The 22,943-nt window shown below is 42.1% G+C and overlaps 1 protein-coding gene across 6 annotated transcripts in view; it reads left to right on the top strand.

Annotated features, from left to right (window-relative positions):
- The first annotated feature begins 4,760 nt into the window (after window positions 1-4,760).
- LOC310848592 (serine/threonine-protein kinase Sgk3) overlaps window positions 4,761-22,943 on the top strand; it is a 52,762-nt gene continuing 34,579 nt past the window's right edge. For 3 of the 6 annotated variants that reach the window (XM_083747898.1, XM_083747892.1, XM_083747894.1), the window contains exons 1-2: window positions 5,241-5,359; window positions 5,548-5,813. The gene's annotated coding sequence lies outside the window, so the exon portion shown is untranslated. Of the gene's footprint in view, window positions 4,935-5,239; window positions 5,360-5,547; window positions 5,814-22,943 lie in introns of those variants that run through there. The other 3 variants (XM_083747893.1, XM_083747895.1, XM_083747897.1) reach the window with 2 other exon arrangements.

Below are 22,943 nucleotides of genomic sequence, written 5' to 3'. Positions count from 1 at the left end.
ATTCCTCAGCTGTCAAATTTAATTCAGAGTGGCATAACCCACTATTTAATTTTTGTCATTCCTAGTACATATTCCAATTTCCTTATGTCTGACATGAATTATCTTGCTAAGATAGATGCATATTTACGCATGCACAACTAAAATTAAAATTATCATGTACAGTGGTACCTCAGCTTAAGTACTTAATTCGTTACAGAGGTCCGTTCTTAACCTTAAACTGTTCTTAACCTGAAGCACCACTTTAGCTAATGGGGCCTCCTGCTGCCGTCGCGGCATCAGAGCACGATTTCTGTTCTCATCCTGAAGCAAAGTTCTTAACCCGAGGTACTATTTCTGGGTTAGCGGAGTCTGTAACCTAAAGCGTATGTAACCTGAAGCATATGTAACCCAAGGTACCACTGTATTTTGCTACCAAATGGATACCACGCATTATATTGCCTCAGATAAATTATGTTCGTTGTTCTTGTTTTAAACTCAGTGTTCAAATGCAAGAAACAATTCTGGAGGATTCACAACACATGGCCATGTGCCTATCGGAACTGTTGGAGGAACATTAATATTTTACTGGCACAGTATGATCTCATTTATCCAGATGTCCTCTATGACATCTAACCCTGACTGGAGTAAATAAATTATGGAATTCAATTGCCACAGTAATTCTGGAATTAAGCCCTGACACTACCACAAAGTACCAGCAGATCCCAGTCGTGTGCGTTTGAAAACTGTTAGCAGATTTATAGTGCAAGCCGATGCATGTTTACTGGGAGGGATGCATTTCCACTGTGATCTGTAGGGCTCATAACAGAAGTGGGAAAGTTAGGAGAGCCTGCCTGTGCCCTCCCTTGTGCAACTGCTACACAACAGCCCTGAGGAGTTGTCCAGTTGCATCTTAACTATCCAATAATTGCTGCCACCCCCACTCCCATTCAAAATCACAGCTCCTAGATGGGAGGGGAACCTGGGCTGCTCAAGGAAATACCGTACTAGGACCCAAGACCCTGAGACAACACACTTGCAGTTCCCTGCCAGATCCATCTCAGTTTATGGGGAATGAAGCCGGAACCCAGCTCTCTGACTCTCCCAGAGATCAGAGCAAGCTGCTGTTCTTTGACAACCCCAGTCCTATACTCCTGTAGCATGAGCCAAGCAAACCTGGGCACATGGCAGATGCAACCTGCCATACCCCTTAGCACTGATTATTGTAACTCGCTCTACGTGGGGCTGCCCTTGAAGCTGAACCAGAAACTCCAGTGGGTGCAGAATGCCGCAGCGAGGCTCCTTACGGGGTCCTTGCCGTGGGATCACATTCATCCAGTGCATTACCAACTGCACTGGCTCCCGGTGGAGTACAGGGTCAGGTTTAAGGTGCTGGTTTTGACCTTTAAAGCCCTATGCGGCCTAGGACCCATGTACCTATGGGACCGCATCTCCTGGTATGCCCCGCGGAGGACCTTAAGGTCCACAAATGACAACACTTTGGAGGACCCAAGTCGCAAGGTGGTTAGATTGATCTCAACTAGGGCCAGGGCCTTTTCAGTACTGGCCCCAACTTGGTGGCACTCTCTGTCACAAGAGACTAGTCCCTGTGGGACTTGACATCTTTCCGCAGGGCCTGCAAGACAGAGCTGTTCCTCCTGGCCTTTGTTTTGGACTCATTCTGACCCTTATGTTTCACTCTCCTTATGGTTTTGATCTATGGGCTACTTTTAAAATGAGGCTGCATTTTAAATTGCATTTTAACCTGTATTTTAAATTCGTTTTCCCCCCCATTATGTTTTTATTGTAAATTTACTGGTGTTAGCCGCCCTGAGCCTGGGGAGGGTGGGGTATAAATAAATTAAAAAAAAATATTATTATTATTATATGAATACATGCAAATGTGTTCATAAAGCCTTGGAGATAAAATGGTAAATTAGTCTTGGAAAACTATGTCTGGTGACCTTGGTAAAAGAATTAAGGAGGTTATGGCTACTCTGGCTCAACTAACTGAGGTCAATAACTGAGGTCAACACAGCTCTCAGCCCAGGATTTCATTATTATTATTTTTGCCTCTGATCATGCATTTCTTACATTAATTGAGATTATTAATCATCACTTTCAATATACTGTATACTCTTATCAACACTCCTTTTATGCAAGCGGTTTCCTAAATGTTCACTCATCCATACTTAATGAAGGAGAGCAGTGGTAAGACGGTTGCGGTATGAACACAGGATATGGCTGTTGAATTGCTAGGGATTGTGCCAGGATTCTAATTAAATGAATTAAACCTTCATAGTTAAAGGGAATTGTCAAAGAAATTATAAAATGTCAGTCCCTGTAGGCCCTACGTAGAGGCTTATTTTTGTATCCAGGCAGCGTGCAGATGCAATACACCTTGCCCTGCATTTGAAGTGAGTTTCGAAATATCTCTAGATTATTTAAAAGTAAACGAGTTTCAAAAATTATTCCCTAATGTTGCTTCCCATACATGCCTTTTATTTGAAACTAGCCTGAATTTAATTTCCACAGCATTTAAAAGTGCATTACAGTGATTACACTATCCATTCCCACAACTTTAGAGACCGCCATAAGATTGTCCACATCTATGGCTCAGTTGTACATTGGATGTATACTAATGTTTTTTTGTTGTTGTTTCCACATCCGAATCTTCTTGTTGAAAGATGCACAGTCTGTCCCCACAACCCAAACTCCTTGTTCAAGGACAAACTAGAAGAAACCAGCAAAGCACCTGTGGCCTAATATTCCTGTTTCGCTGATAGGAAACTAAGGCTGAAATTGGTTGTTGTTTTTTAAATTACTTTTAAAAAAAGACTTTTGTATTTTCCATGTATATGCAAGGATATCCCACTTTGTCTTTGTGAAAAGGCTCAGCAGCAACATGAATTTACAGTGGTAAGGAGTGACATTGGGAGTCTTTGGGACCACAAGAAGAGCTTTGCTGGATCAGACCAGTGTTCCTAATCATCCAGGATCTGGTATCACACAATGACATTCAGATGCCTTTGGTAAGCTCACAAGCAGAACATTAAGGCAGGCACAGGCAAACTCAGCCCTCCAGATGTTTTGGGACTACAACTCCCACCATCCCTAGCTAACAGGACCAGTGGTCAGGGATGATGGGAATTGTAGTCCCAAACATCTGGAGGGCCGAGTTTGCCTATGCCTGCATTAAGGCAACAGCCTTCTGTTGTTCCAGCAGCTGGTAGACAACTTGGAAATTGCCTATCTTGCTTTTATTTGTCCCTGTATTTTTAGACTGCCCATTAGCTGTCAGTATTCACAGGGTGGCTTGCAGCAGATTTATGAAAACACTAAATATCATAAACCAATAACTAAACCAATTTATTCAGCAAAACTGACAAAAAACTCATATATATCTCAGCAGCAAACCGAAGCATTTCAATTTTGGCCTATCCCAGCAAGCAAGTCCTTCATTGGAGGCTTTTAAGCAGAGGTTGGATGGCCATCAGTCATGTATGCTTTAGTTGAGATTCCTGAATTGCAGGGGGTTAGACTAGATGATCCTCGAGGTCCCATCCAACTATGATTTAAAGTCCATTCTCTGCCCCCACAAGGCCTAAGTTAAAAGATAAGCCTTGAGGAAAAGTTGACTAACTAAGGTGCCCTACATTGGCTGGTAACTCAAGCTGTTGTGAAAAGAAAGCGGCATTGCCAAACATTCTGTGAATGAAAGGAAATGTAATGCACACACTTTGTACCTTCACAGAACAGGGAACGTGCTTTATCACTTTCGTTTATGTCCACTTGTTTCCATGGGTTCAAAGGGCGTGGCAGCTGAGTGGAAAGCGGGTTGTTGACTGACTGAAGCGTGGTGGATGGTGATTGGGAAGAGGGGCTTTTTGATGGCAGCATCTTGTCTGTAGGAAGCTGTCTTGAATCAGACTGTGGTATTGTAGACATCATGCTAACTGGCAGCAGCTGTCGAGGGTTTCAGATGGGGGACATCCCCAAATTCCGGGAGTTGAACCTGCAACCTTTTGATTACAACACTGATGCTCTACCACTGAACTACGCCCCTTCCTGGTTGCCATAATGTAATATTTTTAGTACCAGGCAGTGAGCCATTTACCCTCAAGTCTTTTTTAAAAAAACAAAACAAAACATGTTAGCCACGAACAGAAATATCTGATGCTGCTTTTATCTGCTACTTTTAATTTTATCGTTAACTTGAGTGTTCCTTGCCCTCTTTCTCTCTCTTTAGGCTGCCAATAGCTTTATAGTTATTTATTCCATAAAATTTATACACTATTTGATTGTTAAAAAAAAACCTGCTTACAAAAAGAGAAAAAAAATAAAACCGAGAAACATTCACTTGAAATCATCCAAAAGTTAAAATACTAAAACAGATTAAAATTACCTCCACTTTCTAAGCACCTGGGTAGGCTTGTCTAAGCAAGAATGGCATAAGCTGCCAAAAAATTAATAACTGAAAGGTGAGCAGCATTTTCTGTGTTTTTATTTGAAAAAACAGGCCCCATCTTTGTAACTATTTGCTGGTAATTTTTAAATACAGTACAAATACAGTACAGTATAGATAAAAGAACGGCCTCAAGAGAATGCTTTCTTTTAATAGTCTGCATTTTCCTGGCACGTGGAGGCTGTGATAAGGCGCAAACAGGTGATATACCTGTTGAATTTCTGCCTGCGCCGCCCGGAAGAAAGCCGAGCCGGGGCCTGCAGGGGTCACAACCGCCCACCAGGTGGCGAGACGTCCCGCCAGTTCCGCGTCACATGCACTCAAAACGCTGAAACCCGTCCTCGGATGACCCCGCCAGGCTCTTGCATCCATTCTGAGCGTCTCGCAGCGGGAGAAGCTGCATGGCGCCTCCGCTTGCTGTTGTTGCAGCCGCAGCAGCAGCAGCAGCAGAAGTTGCTGCAGCCGCCGTCCTCGGACCCGGTGCAAGCTTAAGGTAGGTCGGCCTTTCGGGACAGGGCTTGCCGGGCCCTTCCTTGCACGGCGCACCGCCAGGAGCAGAGCGGAAAGGAGCTGGCAGGGAGGTGGTGGTGGTGGACGAAAGCTCCGTGTTGCGAGTGCGGGGAGTCCGGGAGCTGGGCTTGGGTGGGGCTCCCCACTGGGGAGCCTTCCCGCTTGGAAGTCTGGGTGCGGGTCTCTCTCCGCCTGCTGCTCCATGATCCGGACACGTCAGTGAGGAAGCGAGCCAGGGCAGTGAGCGTTCTGAAAGGACGCGAGGAAAGGAGACGGAGGGAGGGTTTGTTATATCTCTCCGCTGGGAAGTGCGATGTTGGGCTGGGCAGGAGGAGGTACGACCTGGAGGGAGGGAGGGAGGGAGCCGTTAAACGCAGAGCTCTGCATGTTGCAAACGGGGCCAGTGGCGTAGCGTGGGGGGTGCAGGGGGGGCCGGCCGCACCGGGCGCAACATCTGGAGGTTAGGGAAATCCACGGGTTAGGGGGCGCAAATCCACAGGTTAGGGGGCGCAAATCCATGGGTTAGGGGGCGCAAATTACTGGCCTTGCCCCGGGTGCTGATAGCCCACGCTACGCCACTGAACGGGGCCATTGAGTTAGAAGGCGCTCGTTACTGGTTGGAGAATCAAGGGGACCCGGAGGTTTGGCGCTGCAGTCCTGCGCGCGCTTTTGTGGCAGGGAGTCTCCTTGAACTCAGCTGGGTTTCCTTCTGTGTGGACTTGCCCAGGATCGTGGTGCAGTTGGTGTCAAAGCCACCGGAATTGGAGGCTGCTTAGATCCGAAACCTTGTTTGCTTCTGTGCTGTACTGAGGTGCTGAGCGAACGTCTTTTTCTCTTGCCCAAACAATCCAACTCAACTAAGGTAAGATCACAGGGCTTAATTTGAGCCCTGGGGATTGTCAGGGTTGAGGCCTGTGGCATGTGGTTTCTACTCTGTATCAGGAAGTTTTTAATGTTCGATATTAAATTATTATTATTAGTAGTAGTAGTAGTAGCAGCAGTGGCGTAGCGTGGGTTGTCAGCACCCGGGGCAAGGCAAGTAATTTGCGCCCCCTAACCTGTGGAGCGCGCCCCACCAGATGTTGCGCCCGGTGTGGCCGCCCCCCCTGCACCCCCCACGCTACGCCACTGATTAGTAGTAGTACTCCAGAGGAGGGTGAATGCTGAGTTCCTTTATTCTACCCGCAGAAGGACTCTGAATAGACTGCTTTACTTTCAAATGTCCCACAAGCACTCATTATATACTAAGTAATGACTGGGTGATTTTCCTCTTTTTCTCTTAACTGATGATCTTGTATTATTTTGTGTATTATCATCAGCACCGTTACTGTCCTCTTTTTTTGCTCTTAATTTTCTATTACTTTGTTGTTGCTGCTGTTATTCATATCATTGTCTGTTTTGTAATGTAATGTGGGAATTTATGCGAAAGAACTTGGTCACAAGGCATGAACAATATAGGAAAGTGTCTGAAAAGCGTGTTGTAAACACTTTTTCATACTTCTGCTCTCAGTTAGTTGCCAGAGAGGTAAATGATTGCTCAAGTAACGTCTTTAGGGCAGACTTCTGTGCAGGCTCTTTTTTTTCTTGTCTGTTTTATGAAATTGATGAACAGGATGAAGAAAGAGGAGATTAATCCTAGAGGAAGCCTACTTTCCATTTGAGTGTAAATATAAGATTACACTGCTGAACTTTAATCTCAAATTTCCTGGCTGTTTGTTTCAGTTAGTGGGCTCTTCTCAGTTTGCGTCTGTTGAGGGATTGAGAGGTTTTACAAAGCCTTGGTGTCTCTCTCTCAAATCCATTGTGTAGTCAACCATGCAGAAGCTTCTTATATTTCTTGTTGTCCCTTATAAAAAGTTCTACGTAGCAACTGGATTTTTTGAAAAATAAGTGGTGATGGTGATGTGTAAAACAAAGTATGCCCACAGTGATTAAGAAACAAGTTTCTTTCAAAATTATTTAAAGAAATTGTAATGCAGAATGTATAGGACTCTCCACCCTGATCACAGCCTAATCACCTCTGCTTTGACTCTTAGTTACGTATGTGTGTTACTGTGTGTCTGGTCTTTTCTAGAGGGATTTAAATCAAATATTTCCTACTTATCATTATTGGGGCCTGTTTGACATAAACCTGAGCCTCTTGCTGTATTTATTGCAAAATACTGTACATACGTAATTGTTTGTTGAGCTACATTTGAGTTGTTGTAAATTTTAATGGTTCAGAGTGCAATCTTCCAGCATCTTTCTGTGCATATCATGAAAGGGCATAAGAGGAGCAGCAAAAATGTCATTTAATATTTACTAGGATGTTTGTTTAATACTGCCCTTTCTGGGATGACTACCGGTACTAAAGACAATAAACTCAAAATAATAAAATACCAGATTGACATAGATCAGTTTAATAAATATGAATAATCCCAATCTCTCCAAATTTGGGGAAGAGTTATTGCTCAGTGGTAGAGCATGTGTGCTTCATTTAGAAGGTTTCTTGTTCATTCCCTGACATCTCCAAGTAGGGCTGGATGAGACCACCATAGTCTGAAATCCTGGAGAGCCACTGCCAATCTGTGTAGACAATACTAAGCTAGATGGGCCTTCTAGATGGATCTTCCTATGTTCCTGTTCTGCTTGCAGATCAAAAACATTTACCCACTTAACAGCTTCTACAGAGCTGAATATAAAAGAGCTGTTTGATTGCTAACACTCTGAACATTTGTCACTTCCCCTCCCCTTTTAACTAACACAACTAGATCTGAAAAAACTTTTTTCAGCTCGAAAGGGACTAAGTAAAATAGTCCTATAAAAGGCAAAGGGAAGAGAGATTCTGTCAGCAGCCATATTTCTTTATGAGAAAGAAATGAAAAGATTAGGTCTTAAAGCTTATATTGCCAGATCTGCTGATGTGTCTGTAAACCTGCATCTTCTTACACGTGTTCACAGAAATATTCCTTTGGGGTTGTTTAGTGGACATGAAAGATGCCATTGCAGTGGACATGACTACTGAATACCAATGTCATTTTGCATATCTGGGGCATGTCGTGGCTTGGGAGAATTACTCCAATTTGTTGTTAATATATTCATCTGCAGAAAATGGCTGAAAATACCGGTAAGTAAAAATGGCTCCGTTGTGCTATGGAACAGAAAAGGTGGTTAGTTCAATGCAAGGCAAAACAAAACACAGGCTATCCCAACCGACTTTGCCTTGAACATAAGCTCAATACAGTTGACTGAATTTTCACTGTGACTTGTTGGGGTACAAATGTGACTGGGAGTGGGGCTTTTAAGAGGTGCTTAGTTGCCAGTTGGTGTAGTGGACAGCTCCCTGTACCTGTATGTTGTGAACTGCCCTGATACTTGTGGATGAAGGGCAGTATACTACTGCTACTACCCAGATTTCTTTCTTTCTTTGATCTGTGTTTCACGTTTTCCTATCCCTGATTAGGCTCAGGCTTCTTGTGGATGGATATTATTATTATTATTATTATTATTATTATTATTATTATTATTATTATTATTATTATTATCTGATTCCACCCTGGGTTTCTAGAAACCCTCCATCAACACAGCAGGGAACTTCCTTTTAGAATGAGACTGGCACTTGCTTTCTCACAAGTCCTACAACATGGGAAAATAGCAAACATGGCTAAGGGGCAAGGGAACAGGGAAGAAAGGCAAGGGGTCTAGCCAACGTGAAAAGGTCTGGCTCCCACAGTGATCTCACAGGGGCAGAGTGTATTGAAGAATAAGAATCCTGGAAGATTCCATAAAGTTAAAAAGCTTCGGTGTACAGGAGAGGTCTGTTTATAGGAAAATGCTTATCTAATTAGCATTAACTCAAGTGCAAAAAGTGATCTCATTATCATCACAGGGCTGGAAAAAAGCATGTTGCACTACAAAAGACAGGGTTTGTTTTATATTATAATAATAATAATAATTAATAAATTATTTAATAGGACAACAGAAGATAGGTGTAGTCAGCAGTCACTGGTCATGACATTTAAATTTTCATGCCACAGACTTGCAACAGCCATGAGGGTCATTTTTCCTCTTAAGCATGATATGGCTAGCTAAACTGTGTTTGTTGTAGGAATTTAGCTTTTATTTCTCAGGTAATGCAATCGAAGCTGCTTCATTCAATTGGGGAAGAGCAGGCTTGCTAGATGAAATCTGCTACTTGCACAGGATAATTAATGGGCAAATTAGAGGCATTACCTGCACAATCTATGGCTTGGTTCTGGGTGTGGGGGAATAACTAGGCATATATGTGTACAAGATCTATTATTTTTTTTGGGGGGGGGGTAATACTCCTTAACTACTGTGAAGAGGATTTATGGCAGGAACTGCTAATACTTCTCTTAGCTTAGGCTTTCTCCTGTTTCTTTGCAACAGGACATCCTTGTTCAGAGCAAGCTGAATTACACATACAGGCTTGAGGCACATGAAGAGTTCCAGTTGGTAACTGGCTTATTGAGTCAGCATATAAGTCAGCGGTGGGAAACCTGTGAGCTGCCAGATATTGGTGGACCACAGCTCCCATCAACCTTTTGGACATGCTGGCTGGGAATGATGGGAACTGGGAGTTTGCCAATATTTCCCCACGGCTGATGTAAGTGTTCAGGATTATGTGCTCCAAGCCCTCTCAATCAGTGTAACATTAAAAAAAATAAAATTCTAGAGTTAGAAGGCATCTCAGAGGTTGTCTAGTCCAACCTCATGTGATTGCAAAAAATCCACTGGTACAGTATCCATGCTGAAATAGCCATTCAACCTGTTTGGGTATTTCAGAGGTGATGCAATGGCCTTGAACTTTGATATGTTGCTGCCATGTTTCCCTTCACTCCCACACTATTTCCACATTGCTGTTTGTCTCATGCAAGCAAACTGATCCCCGTCTTGAAGTCTTGAAGTCTTGAAGACTACTTCCGAATTTATTTGTCTAGTATATGTCATCTCTCTCTTCCTCTACCTTTCTCACACCCCTCCCACTGCCCCCAATACTCAGGCAGTCCAGCCTTTGCATAGGGGCACCTAGGCACAAATGGCTTGAGGTATAGATATAACTCTGTCTAAGACTGAGCTGTGCAAGGAGAGCAAACTGATCCCCGTTAGATTATTGTTTACCTCTGGTAAATTATCTCTAGCCAGTTCTTGGAGAATGAGGTAATCTTTCTGCTCTCTAGGAGTAAACACAGCATTTACCTCTTTGTAACATCCTCCGAAGGAAAGAGTGATTTACTGGGAAGTGTTACATATTTTTCTTTTACTAAGAAGACTATACAGTAGGTGGAGGTGTTGGGATAGATTCTGACCGGAGGGAAGTCTGAGAGCTCTGGTTTCCCACCATCTTCCTCAACTTGTTGTCAATATGTCTGATCAGGAATATAAAATTTTTCTGTTTTCTAAAAAAGTTTTTATGACATTTCTGGGAACAGAAACAGAGCTGAAAACACAGAGGTGTCGGAACTTGAAAAAGAGGTAAATAAAAATTCCTGCAGTGCCAGGGAAAATTGTCCACTTGCTCTGTTGCATGCAGTCAGGGCGACACTTCTGCTTTGGCTGGCACCCGGATACCCAGCCGAAGAGTTTTCCTTCCACACGTGGCTGAACCGCACAATTTAAGCGGCATGCCCCAGGCTCCTTTAAATCAAGTAGAGGATTGTAAGATAAAAAGGCTGCATGTGAATACACATGATGGAAATGACATTTTCTGCAATTCAGGAGCCAGTGTGGTGTGGTGGTTAAGAGCACGGGTAGGCAACCTAAGGCCTGGGGGCCAGATGCAGCCCAATCGCCTTCTCAGTCCGGCCCACGGACATGTTTTTACATGAGTAGAATGTGTCCTGGTTAAGAGTATCGAACTAGCACTTCAGAGACCAGGGTTCAAAGCTCCACTCAGCCATGAAGCTCCCTGAGTGACTTTGGGCCTGTCACTGCCTCTCAGCCTAACCTACCTGTCAGGGGTTCAGGAGCAGAGGCACAGGAGAGGGAGGAAATGGAGAGCGAGGGGGAGGAATCCGAAGGGAGCGTAGGCGGTGACAGCGGTCAGAGGGATTCCACGAGCCTCTCCAGCGAATCGGAAGATTCACAGAAGGGAGCGCCGATGGCCAGGGCAAGGGGGGTGCCAAGGGGGAAACCCCAGAAGGAAGGGGCCAGCGGGGACTCCCTGAGCAGCAGTTGGAAATCAGGACCAGCTTCCCCACCAGAGCGCAGTGGGGGAGAGGAGTCCCAGGCATCAGGACCAGTGTTCTCACTACCAGCGAGAGGAGATGAGTCAGTATTGACCACGCCTACATCGGAGAGCGGGGAAACGGTCAGGAGGAAGGTTACCGGCTGGGCGCACGCGCCAAGTTCAAATGTACAGGCGAGCGGCACAGCAGGTAGCCCGGATAGGGAGCCAGGTCCTAAAGCCCGCCGGAAGGAGGGGCAAGACTCAGGGGGGTCAGCGTCAGAAGAGTCCAGAAAGGAGGAAACCCCAGGGGGCAGGAGGACCCAGAGGAGGAAAGAACAACGGAAGAGGTGGAGTAGGGCTAGGATCTTAAACTGGTGCGGAAGGGGTGATGAGTCAGACGGGACTTCGCCGATCTAAGGTTAAGACGTAGGGCTGCACGCTCTGGCGTTGGAATGGAAACCCAACTTCAATAAAGACTTTTGTACATTACATCAACCTGGCGTTGGTCCTCTGTGAGCTGGGACCTAGAGGCAGCCCTGACACTACCTGACAGGGATGTTGTGGGGAGTAAATGAGAAGGAGAACCTTGAGCTCTGTGAAGGAAAAGGTGGGATGTAAATGCTAATAAATAAATGTTGTAAGGGATGTGGTTTCCATGGCAGCCCCCCCCCCCCTTTGGCTTTGTAACTGCTATATTTAATTGTATGACCAGGCTGGCCCTGAAACCGTGCAGATTTTCTTTCAATAACTGTATATATAACATGAGTGAGACTTGTTGCCTGAGGAGAAATGGGGTATGGCAACATTACTGTATGGCGCTGCCAAGGGTTTGCCTTGGGTTACATGAAATGGTTCTTGTGCACAAAATTTAAAAGAAAACTGAGTTAATCATCACAATCTACTATGATAAATTAAATAAATTTTTAAAAGACATTTAAAAATAAATAATAAAGCCCTTACTGTTATCTTTTTATATTTCTTTAAATTCATTTAAAATATTTGGTATATGATACTGAGATGAAACAAGTGGTGCATAAAAGTTCAGTCCCCAAGTGGTCAGTGAGGGGGAAAGACCTGCTGTGCTCCAATGAAAGTGGTGTTACAGAAGAATACAGTACAGGCTACTTGGTTCATGTTAATTGTACCTAGTAATTCTAGGCAGAGGATCCTGTTTTTCAGTTCAGTGATTTCAGATGGCTATTTCTATCTAGCAGGGTATTGTCTCCTGCGGTATTTCGGTGAAGACTTTAGTCTTCACACATCACAAAATCAGGTGTTAAGCTGAGAACATAATGCTCATTTAACATGTAAGCTAAGTCAAACGGAGGCTCTGCACAAATGAGCAAATATTTGGTGGACTCGCAGAGCCCGATCCTACTGCTGCTATGCCTCAGTGTAGTTGGGGTTTTTTGGTGGTGGCAGGTTGTTGCTGTTGTTTCTTTCTAGTATCTATAGTTTAGATTTAGTTGTGATTTATGTGTAAATTGTTTAGTTTGGCTGTGTATTTTAAAAATGTTATATTTATTGTTTATGACTACTTTTGTTATGTTGCATTTTGCATGTTGTAAGCCCCCTTCAACATGGTTTGCTGTGGAAAGACGACATACAAATAAAACTATGTATGTATGTATGCATGCATGCATGTATGTATGCACCCAGGGCAAAGTGATGGTTTGACTTCGCATTACATCCAAACCTAGAATTGTGGCTTGTCTCCCTGAGATGAACCACAAGGAGTAAAGGCCCTGGAATGTGTAGAGTGACACAAACCATGAACAAGGTTTTGGATGTAACAGTAAACCAAATCATGGTCATTCACACAAACTCATGGTTTTGCAGGTTGCATGTGAACTGGGTCCCTGTACTGGGCTGGGAGCAGTGGGTGCTGTTCATGAACCCTGTCTAATCCTTCAGCTTTGTGATTTTACTATAACATTGAACTGAACTGATTTGTAGAGGAAGGCAATGAAAAGATTTGGTGTTTGAGGTAAAATCTCTGTGTCCTCTTCACTGTCTTCAAGTTTTAGCATGTTAGCTGCTTGCTCTCCCTTACTGTTTACTGTGCAATAAGCAAAGCAGGTGGGCCATTGTATGAAACTGCTCCGAGAGGCAAGGTTTTCTTATTGTTCTAGCAATTCATCTTCTGAATGAAATCTGCTGTGGCTTTAAGCGGACCTGGTTCCAAATTAGGGTTGCTTTAGTCTTGGACTTTTATTGCGGCTGCACAGGAAGCAACTGTTCATGAAGGGAAAATATAATTCCAGCCCTTACAATTGACTGAGTGGGCTGTGCAGCTGCCTCAAACCTGGAAGCCTGCTTCCTCCACGCCCTTAAATATGGCGTTTAACACTTGGGGTTTTAAGGCATTCTTTTCATGACCTATTATTTTGATTGCACACCTTAGCATTTTTAAACACCAGGGGTCTGTAGTGGCCGCTTGGGGAATAGGAGGAGCCTGATGGGCATAGCTATTCTCACTTCCTGCCTCACATGTTAATGGAATGGCATCCTGTGTTACCCCTGGACACTGTTCTCTCGTCCTGCAGTAAATATCAAGTATTGTATTACAATACAGGCCCTTGCTTTTTTGGCTGAAACTCTGGGGCAATGGTTAATGCAGCCCCATCCGCAATGGCTCCTCCAGGGCCCATATGGACTCTGCAGACAAAAAGCAGTGAAGAGGATAATGAGTCTAGCATGTAGAAATTATGGGAAAGGTTGGATAAAAGTTTGGATTTCTGGTTGGAAGCTGCATCTGAATCTCCAAATGAGCAGGGCCTGCTGGAGTAGAGAAATGGGCTGTGACAGTATGAAGGTACATTCTTTCACCTTTGGTGGACGTGCCCAAGGATTAAGGCTTTCTGGGAAATGATATATAATGAAATGAAAAAGGTATTTAAATATACCTTCCTGAAGAAACCAGAGGCCTTTCTCCTGGGCATGGTTGGCCAATTGGTGCCAAAGAAGGATAGAACATTCTTTATGTATGCTACAACAGCAGCAAGAATACTCATCGCAAAGTATTGGAAGACACAAGATCTACCCACCTTGGAAGAATGGCAGATGAAGGTGATAGACTATATAGGACTGGCAGAAATGACCGGCAGAATCCGAGACCAGGGAAGAGAGACGGCGGAAGAAGATTGGAAGAAATTTAAGGACTATCTTGGGAAATATTGCAAAATTAATGAATGTTAGAATGATGTGGATTTAGAAATTAAGTGGTTTTCAGCCGTAATGATTAAGTGAAAAGAAAAGAAAGGTTAAAAATTAAACGAAAATTAAGGGAGAGGATTTGTTGAATTAAATAATTAGAAATTGGAATACAGAAAGGGGAGATATGAGGAGGTCAGGGAAGTAAGTTATAAGAAAATAAGGGATTGAAATTTTACTTGTTTTTAAATGGTTTTTAGTTTTGTATTTTGTTTTTTAAGTTTGTTATTTTTTGTGTTTGTGTTTTGTTTTTATTACTGTCTTTTTTTGTATAATTTTTGAAACTTCAATAAATATCTTTTTTTAAAAAAGAGAGAAATGGGCTGACAGTAGAAGGATGCATGCCAAAGTGGGTAGGAAGTCCTTTTCAACGTCTTGTGTGTGTTTAAGCTCCCTCCAGAAACTTAAGATGTATCACACTCTTTCCTTGGTGCCTACATAGCAAAGATGTGGCAACTAAAAGGATCGAGGAAGCAGTTAAAAATGTGTCAGTGCATGCATGCCAACTTCAAATCCTGTTGCTCTTTGGGTTGGGTTGCAAATGAATTGTGGTGAGTTTGTGTGTGTAAAGGAGAGTGAGTATTTATGTAGGTGTCGCTATACTGCCCTTCACTATCCTACACCAGCTGGTGCACAACATATCAAAACACATCAATGCAGAGTCTTAAAAAGTATTAAAACTTCAGCACAAAATAGAAACAGCATAAACTAAGGACTCATCCACACTTCTGCTTGTTCTATGATTTCTAGGCATGGGTCCGAAAGGTTTTTCTTTTCTCCTATTGCTTTCTCTAGGAAAACCTGCTGTTTACCACTGAATCAGAACAAAGGTCAATCCTCAGGACAAAACAAAGACCTCTCAGACCCATGCCTAGAACAAGTGCAAGTGTGGATGAGCCCTGAAATAACATAAAACAGCAGAGGGTATGATAAAAAGCTGCCCTCAGAAATACTACACCTTTTCACTTCTCAAAGCCTGGCAAAAGAAGCATGTTTTCCTCACTGAGGTGAGATGTACCCTGATGGTTCTGATGTTTTATTGAAATAAACAGGCAGCTTGTCAACTAGGTATGCAGTGACACAGGTTGCAATGACTATAAAAGCTTCCTGCTGCTGGAAGCTTGCTACTATGCCAGTGCATTTGGTTTTTAAAAGCAACCTATAAGCTATTGTGGATTATATCTAAGTATCTAAATGTTATCCAATTTTCCAGGGGAAGGAATGTGGAACATTAAGATATACACAGTAAATCATTTGCCCAGAGGACGTATTTGCTGCTGCCAGCTGAAAACTGAATCTGATTAATCTACAGTGCTATTTTTAATTATGTAAAAATTGTTGCTCCTCTACTTCTTCTTTTTTCTGTTTGAACCCCGACAAATTTCTTGTGGAAGAGGCAGTTGATGTCTTACTGCCTCTGTCCACAACCTCCTTCATTGTAATTTTAGTTAGTGAAGACAGGAGATGGCTTTCAGGTAAGTGGGCTCTAGACAGGAGTGTAAGTAAATACTTAAGTAGCTTACAATGGGTGATATCCAACATTAGTCATACTTAAAGTAGACATCTGAAGGCAGCCCTGTATAGGGGAGTTGTTAATGTTTGATGTTTTATGCTTTTATATTTGTTGGAAGTGTCCCATAGTAGCTGGGGCAACCCAGTCAGATGGGTAGGGTACAAATTATAAAAATATGATTTATTATTATTAGACTAATTGAAATCAGTGGGTTTCAGATACTTAGGTCAATTGATTTCAGTGGATCTGCTCTACATACGACTTAGCTGGATTTTACAGAGGGGATTTACAAAGCACTAACACAGCTGTAGAGAGAAATGAGCAATAGGACATAGACATTTTTCTGTAATTTACTGAGTTGTCAGGAAAGCATTTTTAATCCGTAATAATATTCTGCATTGCACTTGAACCGGAGTGTGTAAAAAGGGGAAGGGAGGAATTGTGCCTCCATTTTTAAAAGAAGGGTTGTTAGTACGTTGCATAGCAGATGAATAGGATTCTTCACGCACTCATCTGCTGCCAAACACTGATGTTATTTGAAAACAAAGACTTTCTTCAGAGCAAAGTTTAGGCTGGCATGGCTATGAATCCCAGAATTATTTTACATTTGGATGAAAACAGTGGTGCCCTTGTACTTGTAGAGTGCTGGAAAGCTGCTCATCCCCAAGTCAAACCCTGGTAAGCAACTCTTTTTAATCTTGTTTGCAAATCCGCTCTTCTCCTGGTAGATACTGAAAAACAAACTTGAAATTTAAAACTAAATTTGGGCTAAAACTATTCGAGCCTATAACAGAAATTGACAGTATCGTAGGCCGTGCAGGTTGATCAGTCAAAGACAATTGCATTCATGCACAACTAGGGCTGCAAAAGTGGGAAGCAGGTATGTTGATTTTATGTTGGTACAGTAGGTTTCTTTCTACACAAGAATTCATGACAGAGTTCAAGGGCACATTTAAACCAGGCAAAAGCATTCAAGGCCAATGAGGAGTTAGGATCAGGGAGCAGTGATACGGCCTGCCCCATCACTGCCCCTTAGTTCCACTATTTATATGGCTGTCAGAGTTGCAAGTATCTCAGATACAACATGGACAAGTTAACTTCAAGGATAGCAAATAGCATTATAACATGATCCAACAGCCTAACTTGCATTTTGAATCACCTGAATTCTGGATTTCAGTATATATTGGAGCTTTCTCCCTTATAAATGTATGGGCATCTAGTTTGGCCCTACGTTAATAATACTGATTTTAGAATAAGCCTTTAAATTATCTGTCTTCTGTTCCTAATCTGCATGTGATTTTTGACTTCTTAAATATTAAAGATGGTTTTCTAGACCAACCTTATAAATTGGGAACAGTAGGAAGCTGAGGAAGTTTCCCCCCTCATCTCATAGCAAGAGTTGAAAATGCAAAATAGATATGAACTTGCAACAGTAGACTAAAGAAGTTGAATGGGTTGCTAGATTCTCAGCTCATTGGGGCTGACACTGTCTCAAAGTGATGAATAGTCACTCCTTAGTGCAAAGGAGGTCTGATTAGATCTATCCGGAGGTATTCAAGTACAGCTTGACTTCATTTATTTTAAAGACCTCGTTTGTTATATGCTGGAGTAAGATTTCCTTATCACCTTGTTTTGACTCTGATGGCATTTCTTGGCAATGCAAACCTATTTGGAGATGCTTGTGGAATTTCAGTGGTTGCCCTACAGGGCTGGCATAAATTTGAAGCATTCTCATATTTTACTTGTGAAGCATATTCAGAGTGGATTTGGGGAGTAAAGAGCTATCTCTGATACCAAGATAATGGAAAACCCTACTAAGATGTAGCATCCCTCCACAGAAGCGTATTTGACCACCACCTGTGTAATTCATAATTACTCTTAACACAAAGTTCAGACTCCTAATGTAATGGCATTTGGGGCATTGAGGGTTTATTTTTAGTGGAGTAACTGGTTTTTTGACAACAGTTTTTAGAAGATGGATTCAACCAGGAGTTGTAGGGAGCTGAGATCTTGCCATGTTGAAGCAAACAAATGGCTAATTACCATGGCCAAAGGCCCAGTTAGCTGTGCCTTTGCAACATCACCATCATATCAATATGGTCATGAGAATGAACTTCCAGTATCCTTTTATAACTGTCTAAAGCAAAATAAGCAAACCTTTAAAGTTTCTGATCTTTTTGGAAAGCTATATATCTTTAAAAAATGATCTAAACCTAATTATCACCCCCCAATTCCTTTTTATTTAGAATTTATAGTACACAGCTGAGCATTAAAGAGAGAACCATTTTGTTAGCATCATAAACTCAATAGGTTGCAAGATTTCCTACTTACTTTTGCATTCTTTTTGGTTCAACTTAATTTTTCAAGTTCAAGTCTGAGCATATCCAGACTTGACTACTGTTTGGAATCTTCTCTGCTACAGTAGCTGTAAGCTTCTGTCATTTTATAAGAGAAGATTATATGCGAGATAATTAGGTGCCAGATTGTAGGTCCTCAGTTTATTCTCTTTGTAGACTAGAAATGCGTTAAAAAAAGAAAGAAGAAGAAGTAGGGTGTGAAGTTTTTTGTTCGTTTCATTTTGTTCATGGTAAGTTATGATGAAATGTCCCTCACACAGGAAATAAAGAGAGAGAGAGATTTCTTCAGGAACTAAATTCTCTCTCTCGCTACTCATTGTTTTGGAGTAGCGTTTTGTTTGGTTCTGCCCCTCCCATTTTCCTTCTTTTAGTTGTCCATCATATGATCCCTAGAGTTAACCAAATTATTTTTCATGCCTGAAATTCACTGTTGGTTTTAAAGTGATCGTGAGAGTTGGTTTACATTTTCCACAACTGATGTTTCATAAGTTTACACTACCCCATCTCTGTGTGTCACAGATAACTCCGTAAATATATCAGTCGCTTCTCCTGAGATGAAAGAGAGGTAATTTCAGAGCCCTTTAATGAACAGGAACACTTTGTCCCACTTTTATCTTATTTCAGCACACTAGTCTTGAGCACACGTGAGTTGCTTCTAAGAGTGATAGTAGCATGACTGTACCTTGTATCATTAAAAGCTGTTTAAAATGTGTGTTGATGTAATATTTGCTATTTGATACATTAATAAGTCACGATCTAAACTCAACTTGCATGACTAACTCTGAGTACCCCACCCAATGGGGCTTTGAACTTAATATTTTCTTTTTAGAAAAACCACCCATACTCTGTGCTTTCTGGCAAATAGGATTTTGAAACTTAGAAGTCTCGGTTTCTAGAGGAGTAGTTGCATTAGTTTGTTGCAATAAAAATAACAGTGTCTTGTGACACCTTCAAGTCAAACTTTAACGTTTCAGGCATTTTCTGCAATTTAACTGTAAACTTTCCAGATCCCCATGACACCAAGCTTTGAGTCTACTTCAGTTTCTTTTTTCACTGCACCTGCCATAATTGGTGGGGTGTTGAGCAGGTCATAATAGATTGGTTAGGTTGCTGTATCAAGACCACCACCCCCCAAAAAATTGGGAGTTAGCTACCCCTGCTTTAGGCAGAGCTAAGTACCTCTCTGCACTGGAGTTGTAGCCACAAGATGGCCGACCAAACAAATTTTGGCTTTTTACAATGCCTACGTGAAATGATTGTGTTAGTGTTCCAAAATGCACCATCTCAGTTTTAAATCTAGCAGTGTCTTGTCATTGACACATAGTAATTATATAGTAATCTTTATGGTAAAATTACTATCCCCAGGCAAATGGTGCTTGATTGCAGCAGAAGCACATGTGGTATTTATGGGGTGGAGTGGGGAGTATTTTGAAAGTATTATATAAGTGCTTACATGAGGTCTATTTCTGTTTTATAAAGAGCAGAATTCTCTTTGTATTGCGGGCCACACAATTCTGAATTTTGTAGAAGATCGTGCATTTAATACCTTGCATCATATAGTACTTGTTTTGCTTGTTATTATTTAATTTATTAAATAAAAAAATTATTAATTTTCCCCATTTCTTTCTTGCCTTTTATGTATATTTTACAATTTATTTTAGTCTCTTTATGGCAGGGAGTAGGGAATCTGTAGCCTTCAGGTGTTGGACCAGTGGCGCCATCTCCAACATTGGGCCCAACCTCTGTGCATTGAGTGAAGGTCTCAAGGGAGAGCAGCATTCCTGCTCACAGGGAGGAGCTTTCATGAGTACAGCCAGCATCCCTTTTCAAAACTTTACTCAGTGTACGGAGCTTGGAGCACAAGAAACACTTGAATGTGGGAATCTGAAACCCATCTTTACAGCTCATGAATGTGCCGAGTGCTACTGCTCTGATTAGAGACCCAGCCATTGTAATATTTGGAACTTGTCTTGTAATTTAAGTCTTGTCTTTAATTCCTCTGTTTCAGCTGCAAAGAAGAAAGCATTAGCACTTACTTAAATTTCTAATTTAGGCATTGCGTTAACAAGCAGGAGTGAAGGTCTTGTCACACATGACACCAGAGCTGAAGAGAGACATAATATTTTTAGAGCAATGGGTCTGATTTGGGAGCACCCTTGCCATTTTTAAATCCTATTCTACCTCCAGGGCTAAGTCCTTGGGGACAGCTTTGCAAGTTCTTCTCAGATGTTCTTTCTGCCTTCACCTTAAAAGTGTATTTGTACTCCTCTCATTTTTCAGCATATGCTGGAGCATGGCCACTGTGGGACAGAAGAAAGGCAGCCATTTAAAAAATGACAACTGTAAATTCATATTCCCAATATGGCTGCTGAAATGCAAAACAAACGAAAAGACACACAGCTTATAGTTTTATGTGAAAAGATCATGGGTTTTTAGAAACATTAAAAACTAAAATATATGCACCCCGTTTAGTAGAAGAGGCAAGTCAGTTTGCTTTCCCTTGTGTAAACTGAGCTGCTTCCTTGCTTGCATTGAGGGGACAGCTTTGAAATTGAGGAGCACTCTGTGCATGTTAGATGATGTCTTTACAGCAGTGTAGTCCTAAAGCCTGGCTGATTGCTGGCAGCTGAATTAATCAATAGTTTCACTCCTATCAAAGTGATTTCACAGGAGACTTCTGATTTTACCTCTCCCCGCAACGGATGTGCTCCATGGGTGCTCCGTGTAGGAGCGATTGTTGGAGGGATTTCTGGGGCTACGCGACCCCTAAAAGACCCTGAGCCGAAATATATCCAGCAGCGTCGGAAAGGGACCTCAGTATTCTACGCCTTTTCGGGCGAAAGAACATGGAGACCCAGACGCATCAAAGTGATTTCACAAGATCAGCCTTCACTTAGCAGGCACTCTCCAGATCTTTTTGCAGTGCAGCTTCCAGTGGCCTCAGCCAGCACAACTGTGCTGAATGGAGTTGAAGTCCAAAACATCTGGATGACACCACCTAAGGGAAGGCTGCCCAATATAATTTCCTAAGTGCTGGAATATGCATGTCAAGTAACTTGGAGCAATGGTGCTTCCTTTAGAAATACAGAAACATTATGCAGTGTTATAATACTGCTTCTTCTAGCACCTAAGACCATGTGGTTTTAGTTTACTCAATCAATTTCCTACCCTAGAGTGATTCTTCTTACATATGCACATCGTTTAGTGAGAAACAGGAATGAGAAATATATTTATTATTTTGTGTATGTTCGGTTTCTGAACGTAATTCGTTCCAGAAAACCGTTCGAGTTCCGAAACATTCGAAAACCGAAAACTCAATACAGAAGCCTCAAAACAGAAAAATTAATACGAATAAACTCAATAAGGAAGCCACTTTGGAAGTTCGACTTCCGAGGCGTGTTTGAAAACAGAAGCATTTACTTCTGGGTTTATGGCGTTTGAGTTCCAAAACATTCATCAACGGAGGAGTTCGAAAACTGAGGTTCCACTGTATTAGCAAATTTGATCAAACTTTGATAACAGCTAAGATTTTCAACCAGAGTTAAATGTTGCAAAGTTAGGTTTACGATGTCATCTTTGACAAATGTAACCAGTCTTCTCACAGGTGAATGTATTAGTCACAGACCTCACAGTGCTCCCTGCTAAGCTGAATTCATTAATATAATTTCAAGAACGTGGTTTAGAAACTGAATACCAAAGAGAGGGAATGCATCAGAGAAATTAAGTGTTTTATGCTCGGGATAATGCCTACTGATTTAGCAGTACATTATTAGGTACTATGATATGCACAGTGTTTGTGCATGTGGGGTGGTGGTGGTATGTAATTGTGATGAGAGACTGTTTTAAACTGGCATTCTAAGTTAGCATTCAACTGCTTCATTTTTCCGCTTCACTTTAGTTAGGGTGATAAACGTTGGGAAGCTAAAATTCTGCACGTGTTCCTAGATGGATAAGGAACTGCAAACAGGTGGTGTATGCATGTTTTCCTGAGTGGAAGAAAAAAAACTTGATTGAGAAACCAGCAATATTCATGTGAAGTCCCAAGCAGGCTCCTGGCAATTGTGGCAATTGTCTGTTCAGATGGGAAAGCACAGATGGCTTCACCGAACCATCTATTCTTCTCTAAAAACAGGATTGATCCTATTGCCAACTGTTTGGTGCTGCGTGCTGCTGTTTTCTGCAACAGTGCTCACATTCCTCTGCTTAATTATGCCAGAAATACTGCTGATAACTAAAAGACTCAAACTGAAGCGAGAAAACATTTGAAAGCATAACTCCTCATTTCCCTTCGCCTTCCCACTTTCCCAACTTGTAAAAGTAAGGGAGCTTGGCTAGAACCCTTTATACCTGATATGTTAGTTCTCTAAATGCAGGACGTTAAAAAAAATCAACCCCATCAGGGAAGCATTTAAAGCTGCCACCAGTCTCTTCTGTAACCCAAAGTAGTCTTGTCCTAGCTAAGACCCCCTGAACCTCAGGAGAGATTTTGGTGCCAGAGGAAGCAGCTTCTAGGGGCAGAAGGGAGTGGGACAGTCACGTTCCTCCCATACACATCTGAATCCAGCCAATTCTTTCTGGGGGGGAAAAATCCATGTTTATTTTAACACTCTGTTCAAGTAAGCATGCTTAGAATTGCAATAATATTTTCCAGTTTTCTTCTGTGAAAAGTGCTTTCCTTTAAATTGTCACAAGGTCTAGCAATAGGTAGGAAGCAGGGGACAGTGAGCTGCTTGTCTAGGT

This window comes from Podarcis gaigeae (assembly GCF_964106915.1).
Source record: "Podarcis gaigeae genome assembly, chromosome: 7".
Classification (NCBI taxonomy): Eukaryota; Metazoa; Chordata; class Lepidosauria; order Squamata; family Lacertidae; genus Podarcis; species Podarcis gaigeae.
The sequence above is the reverse complement of the archived record's forward strand: the minus strand, read 5'-3'. Positions and strand labels throughout refer to the sequence as shown.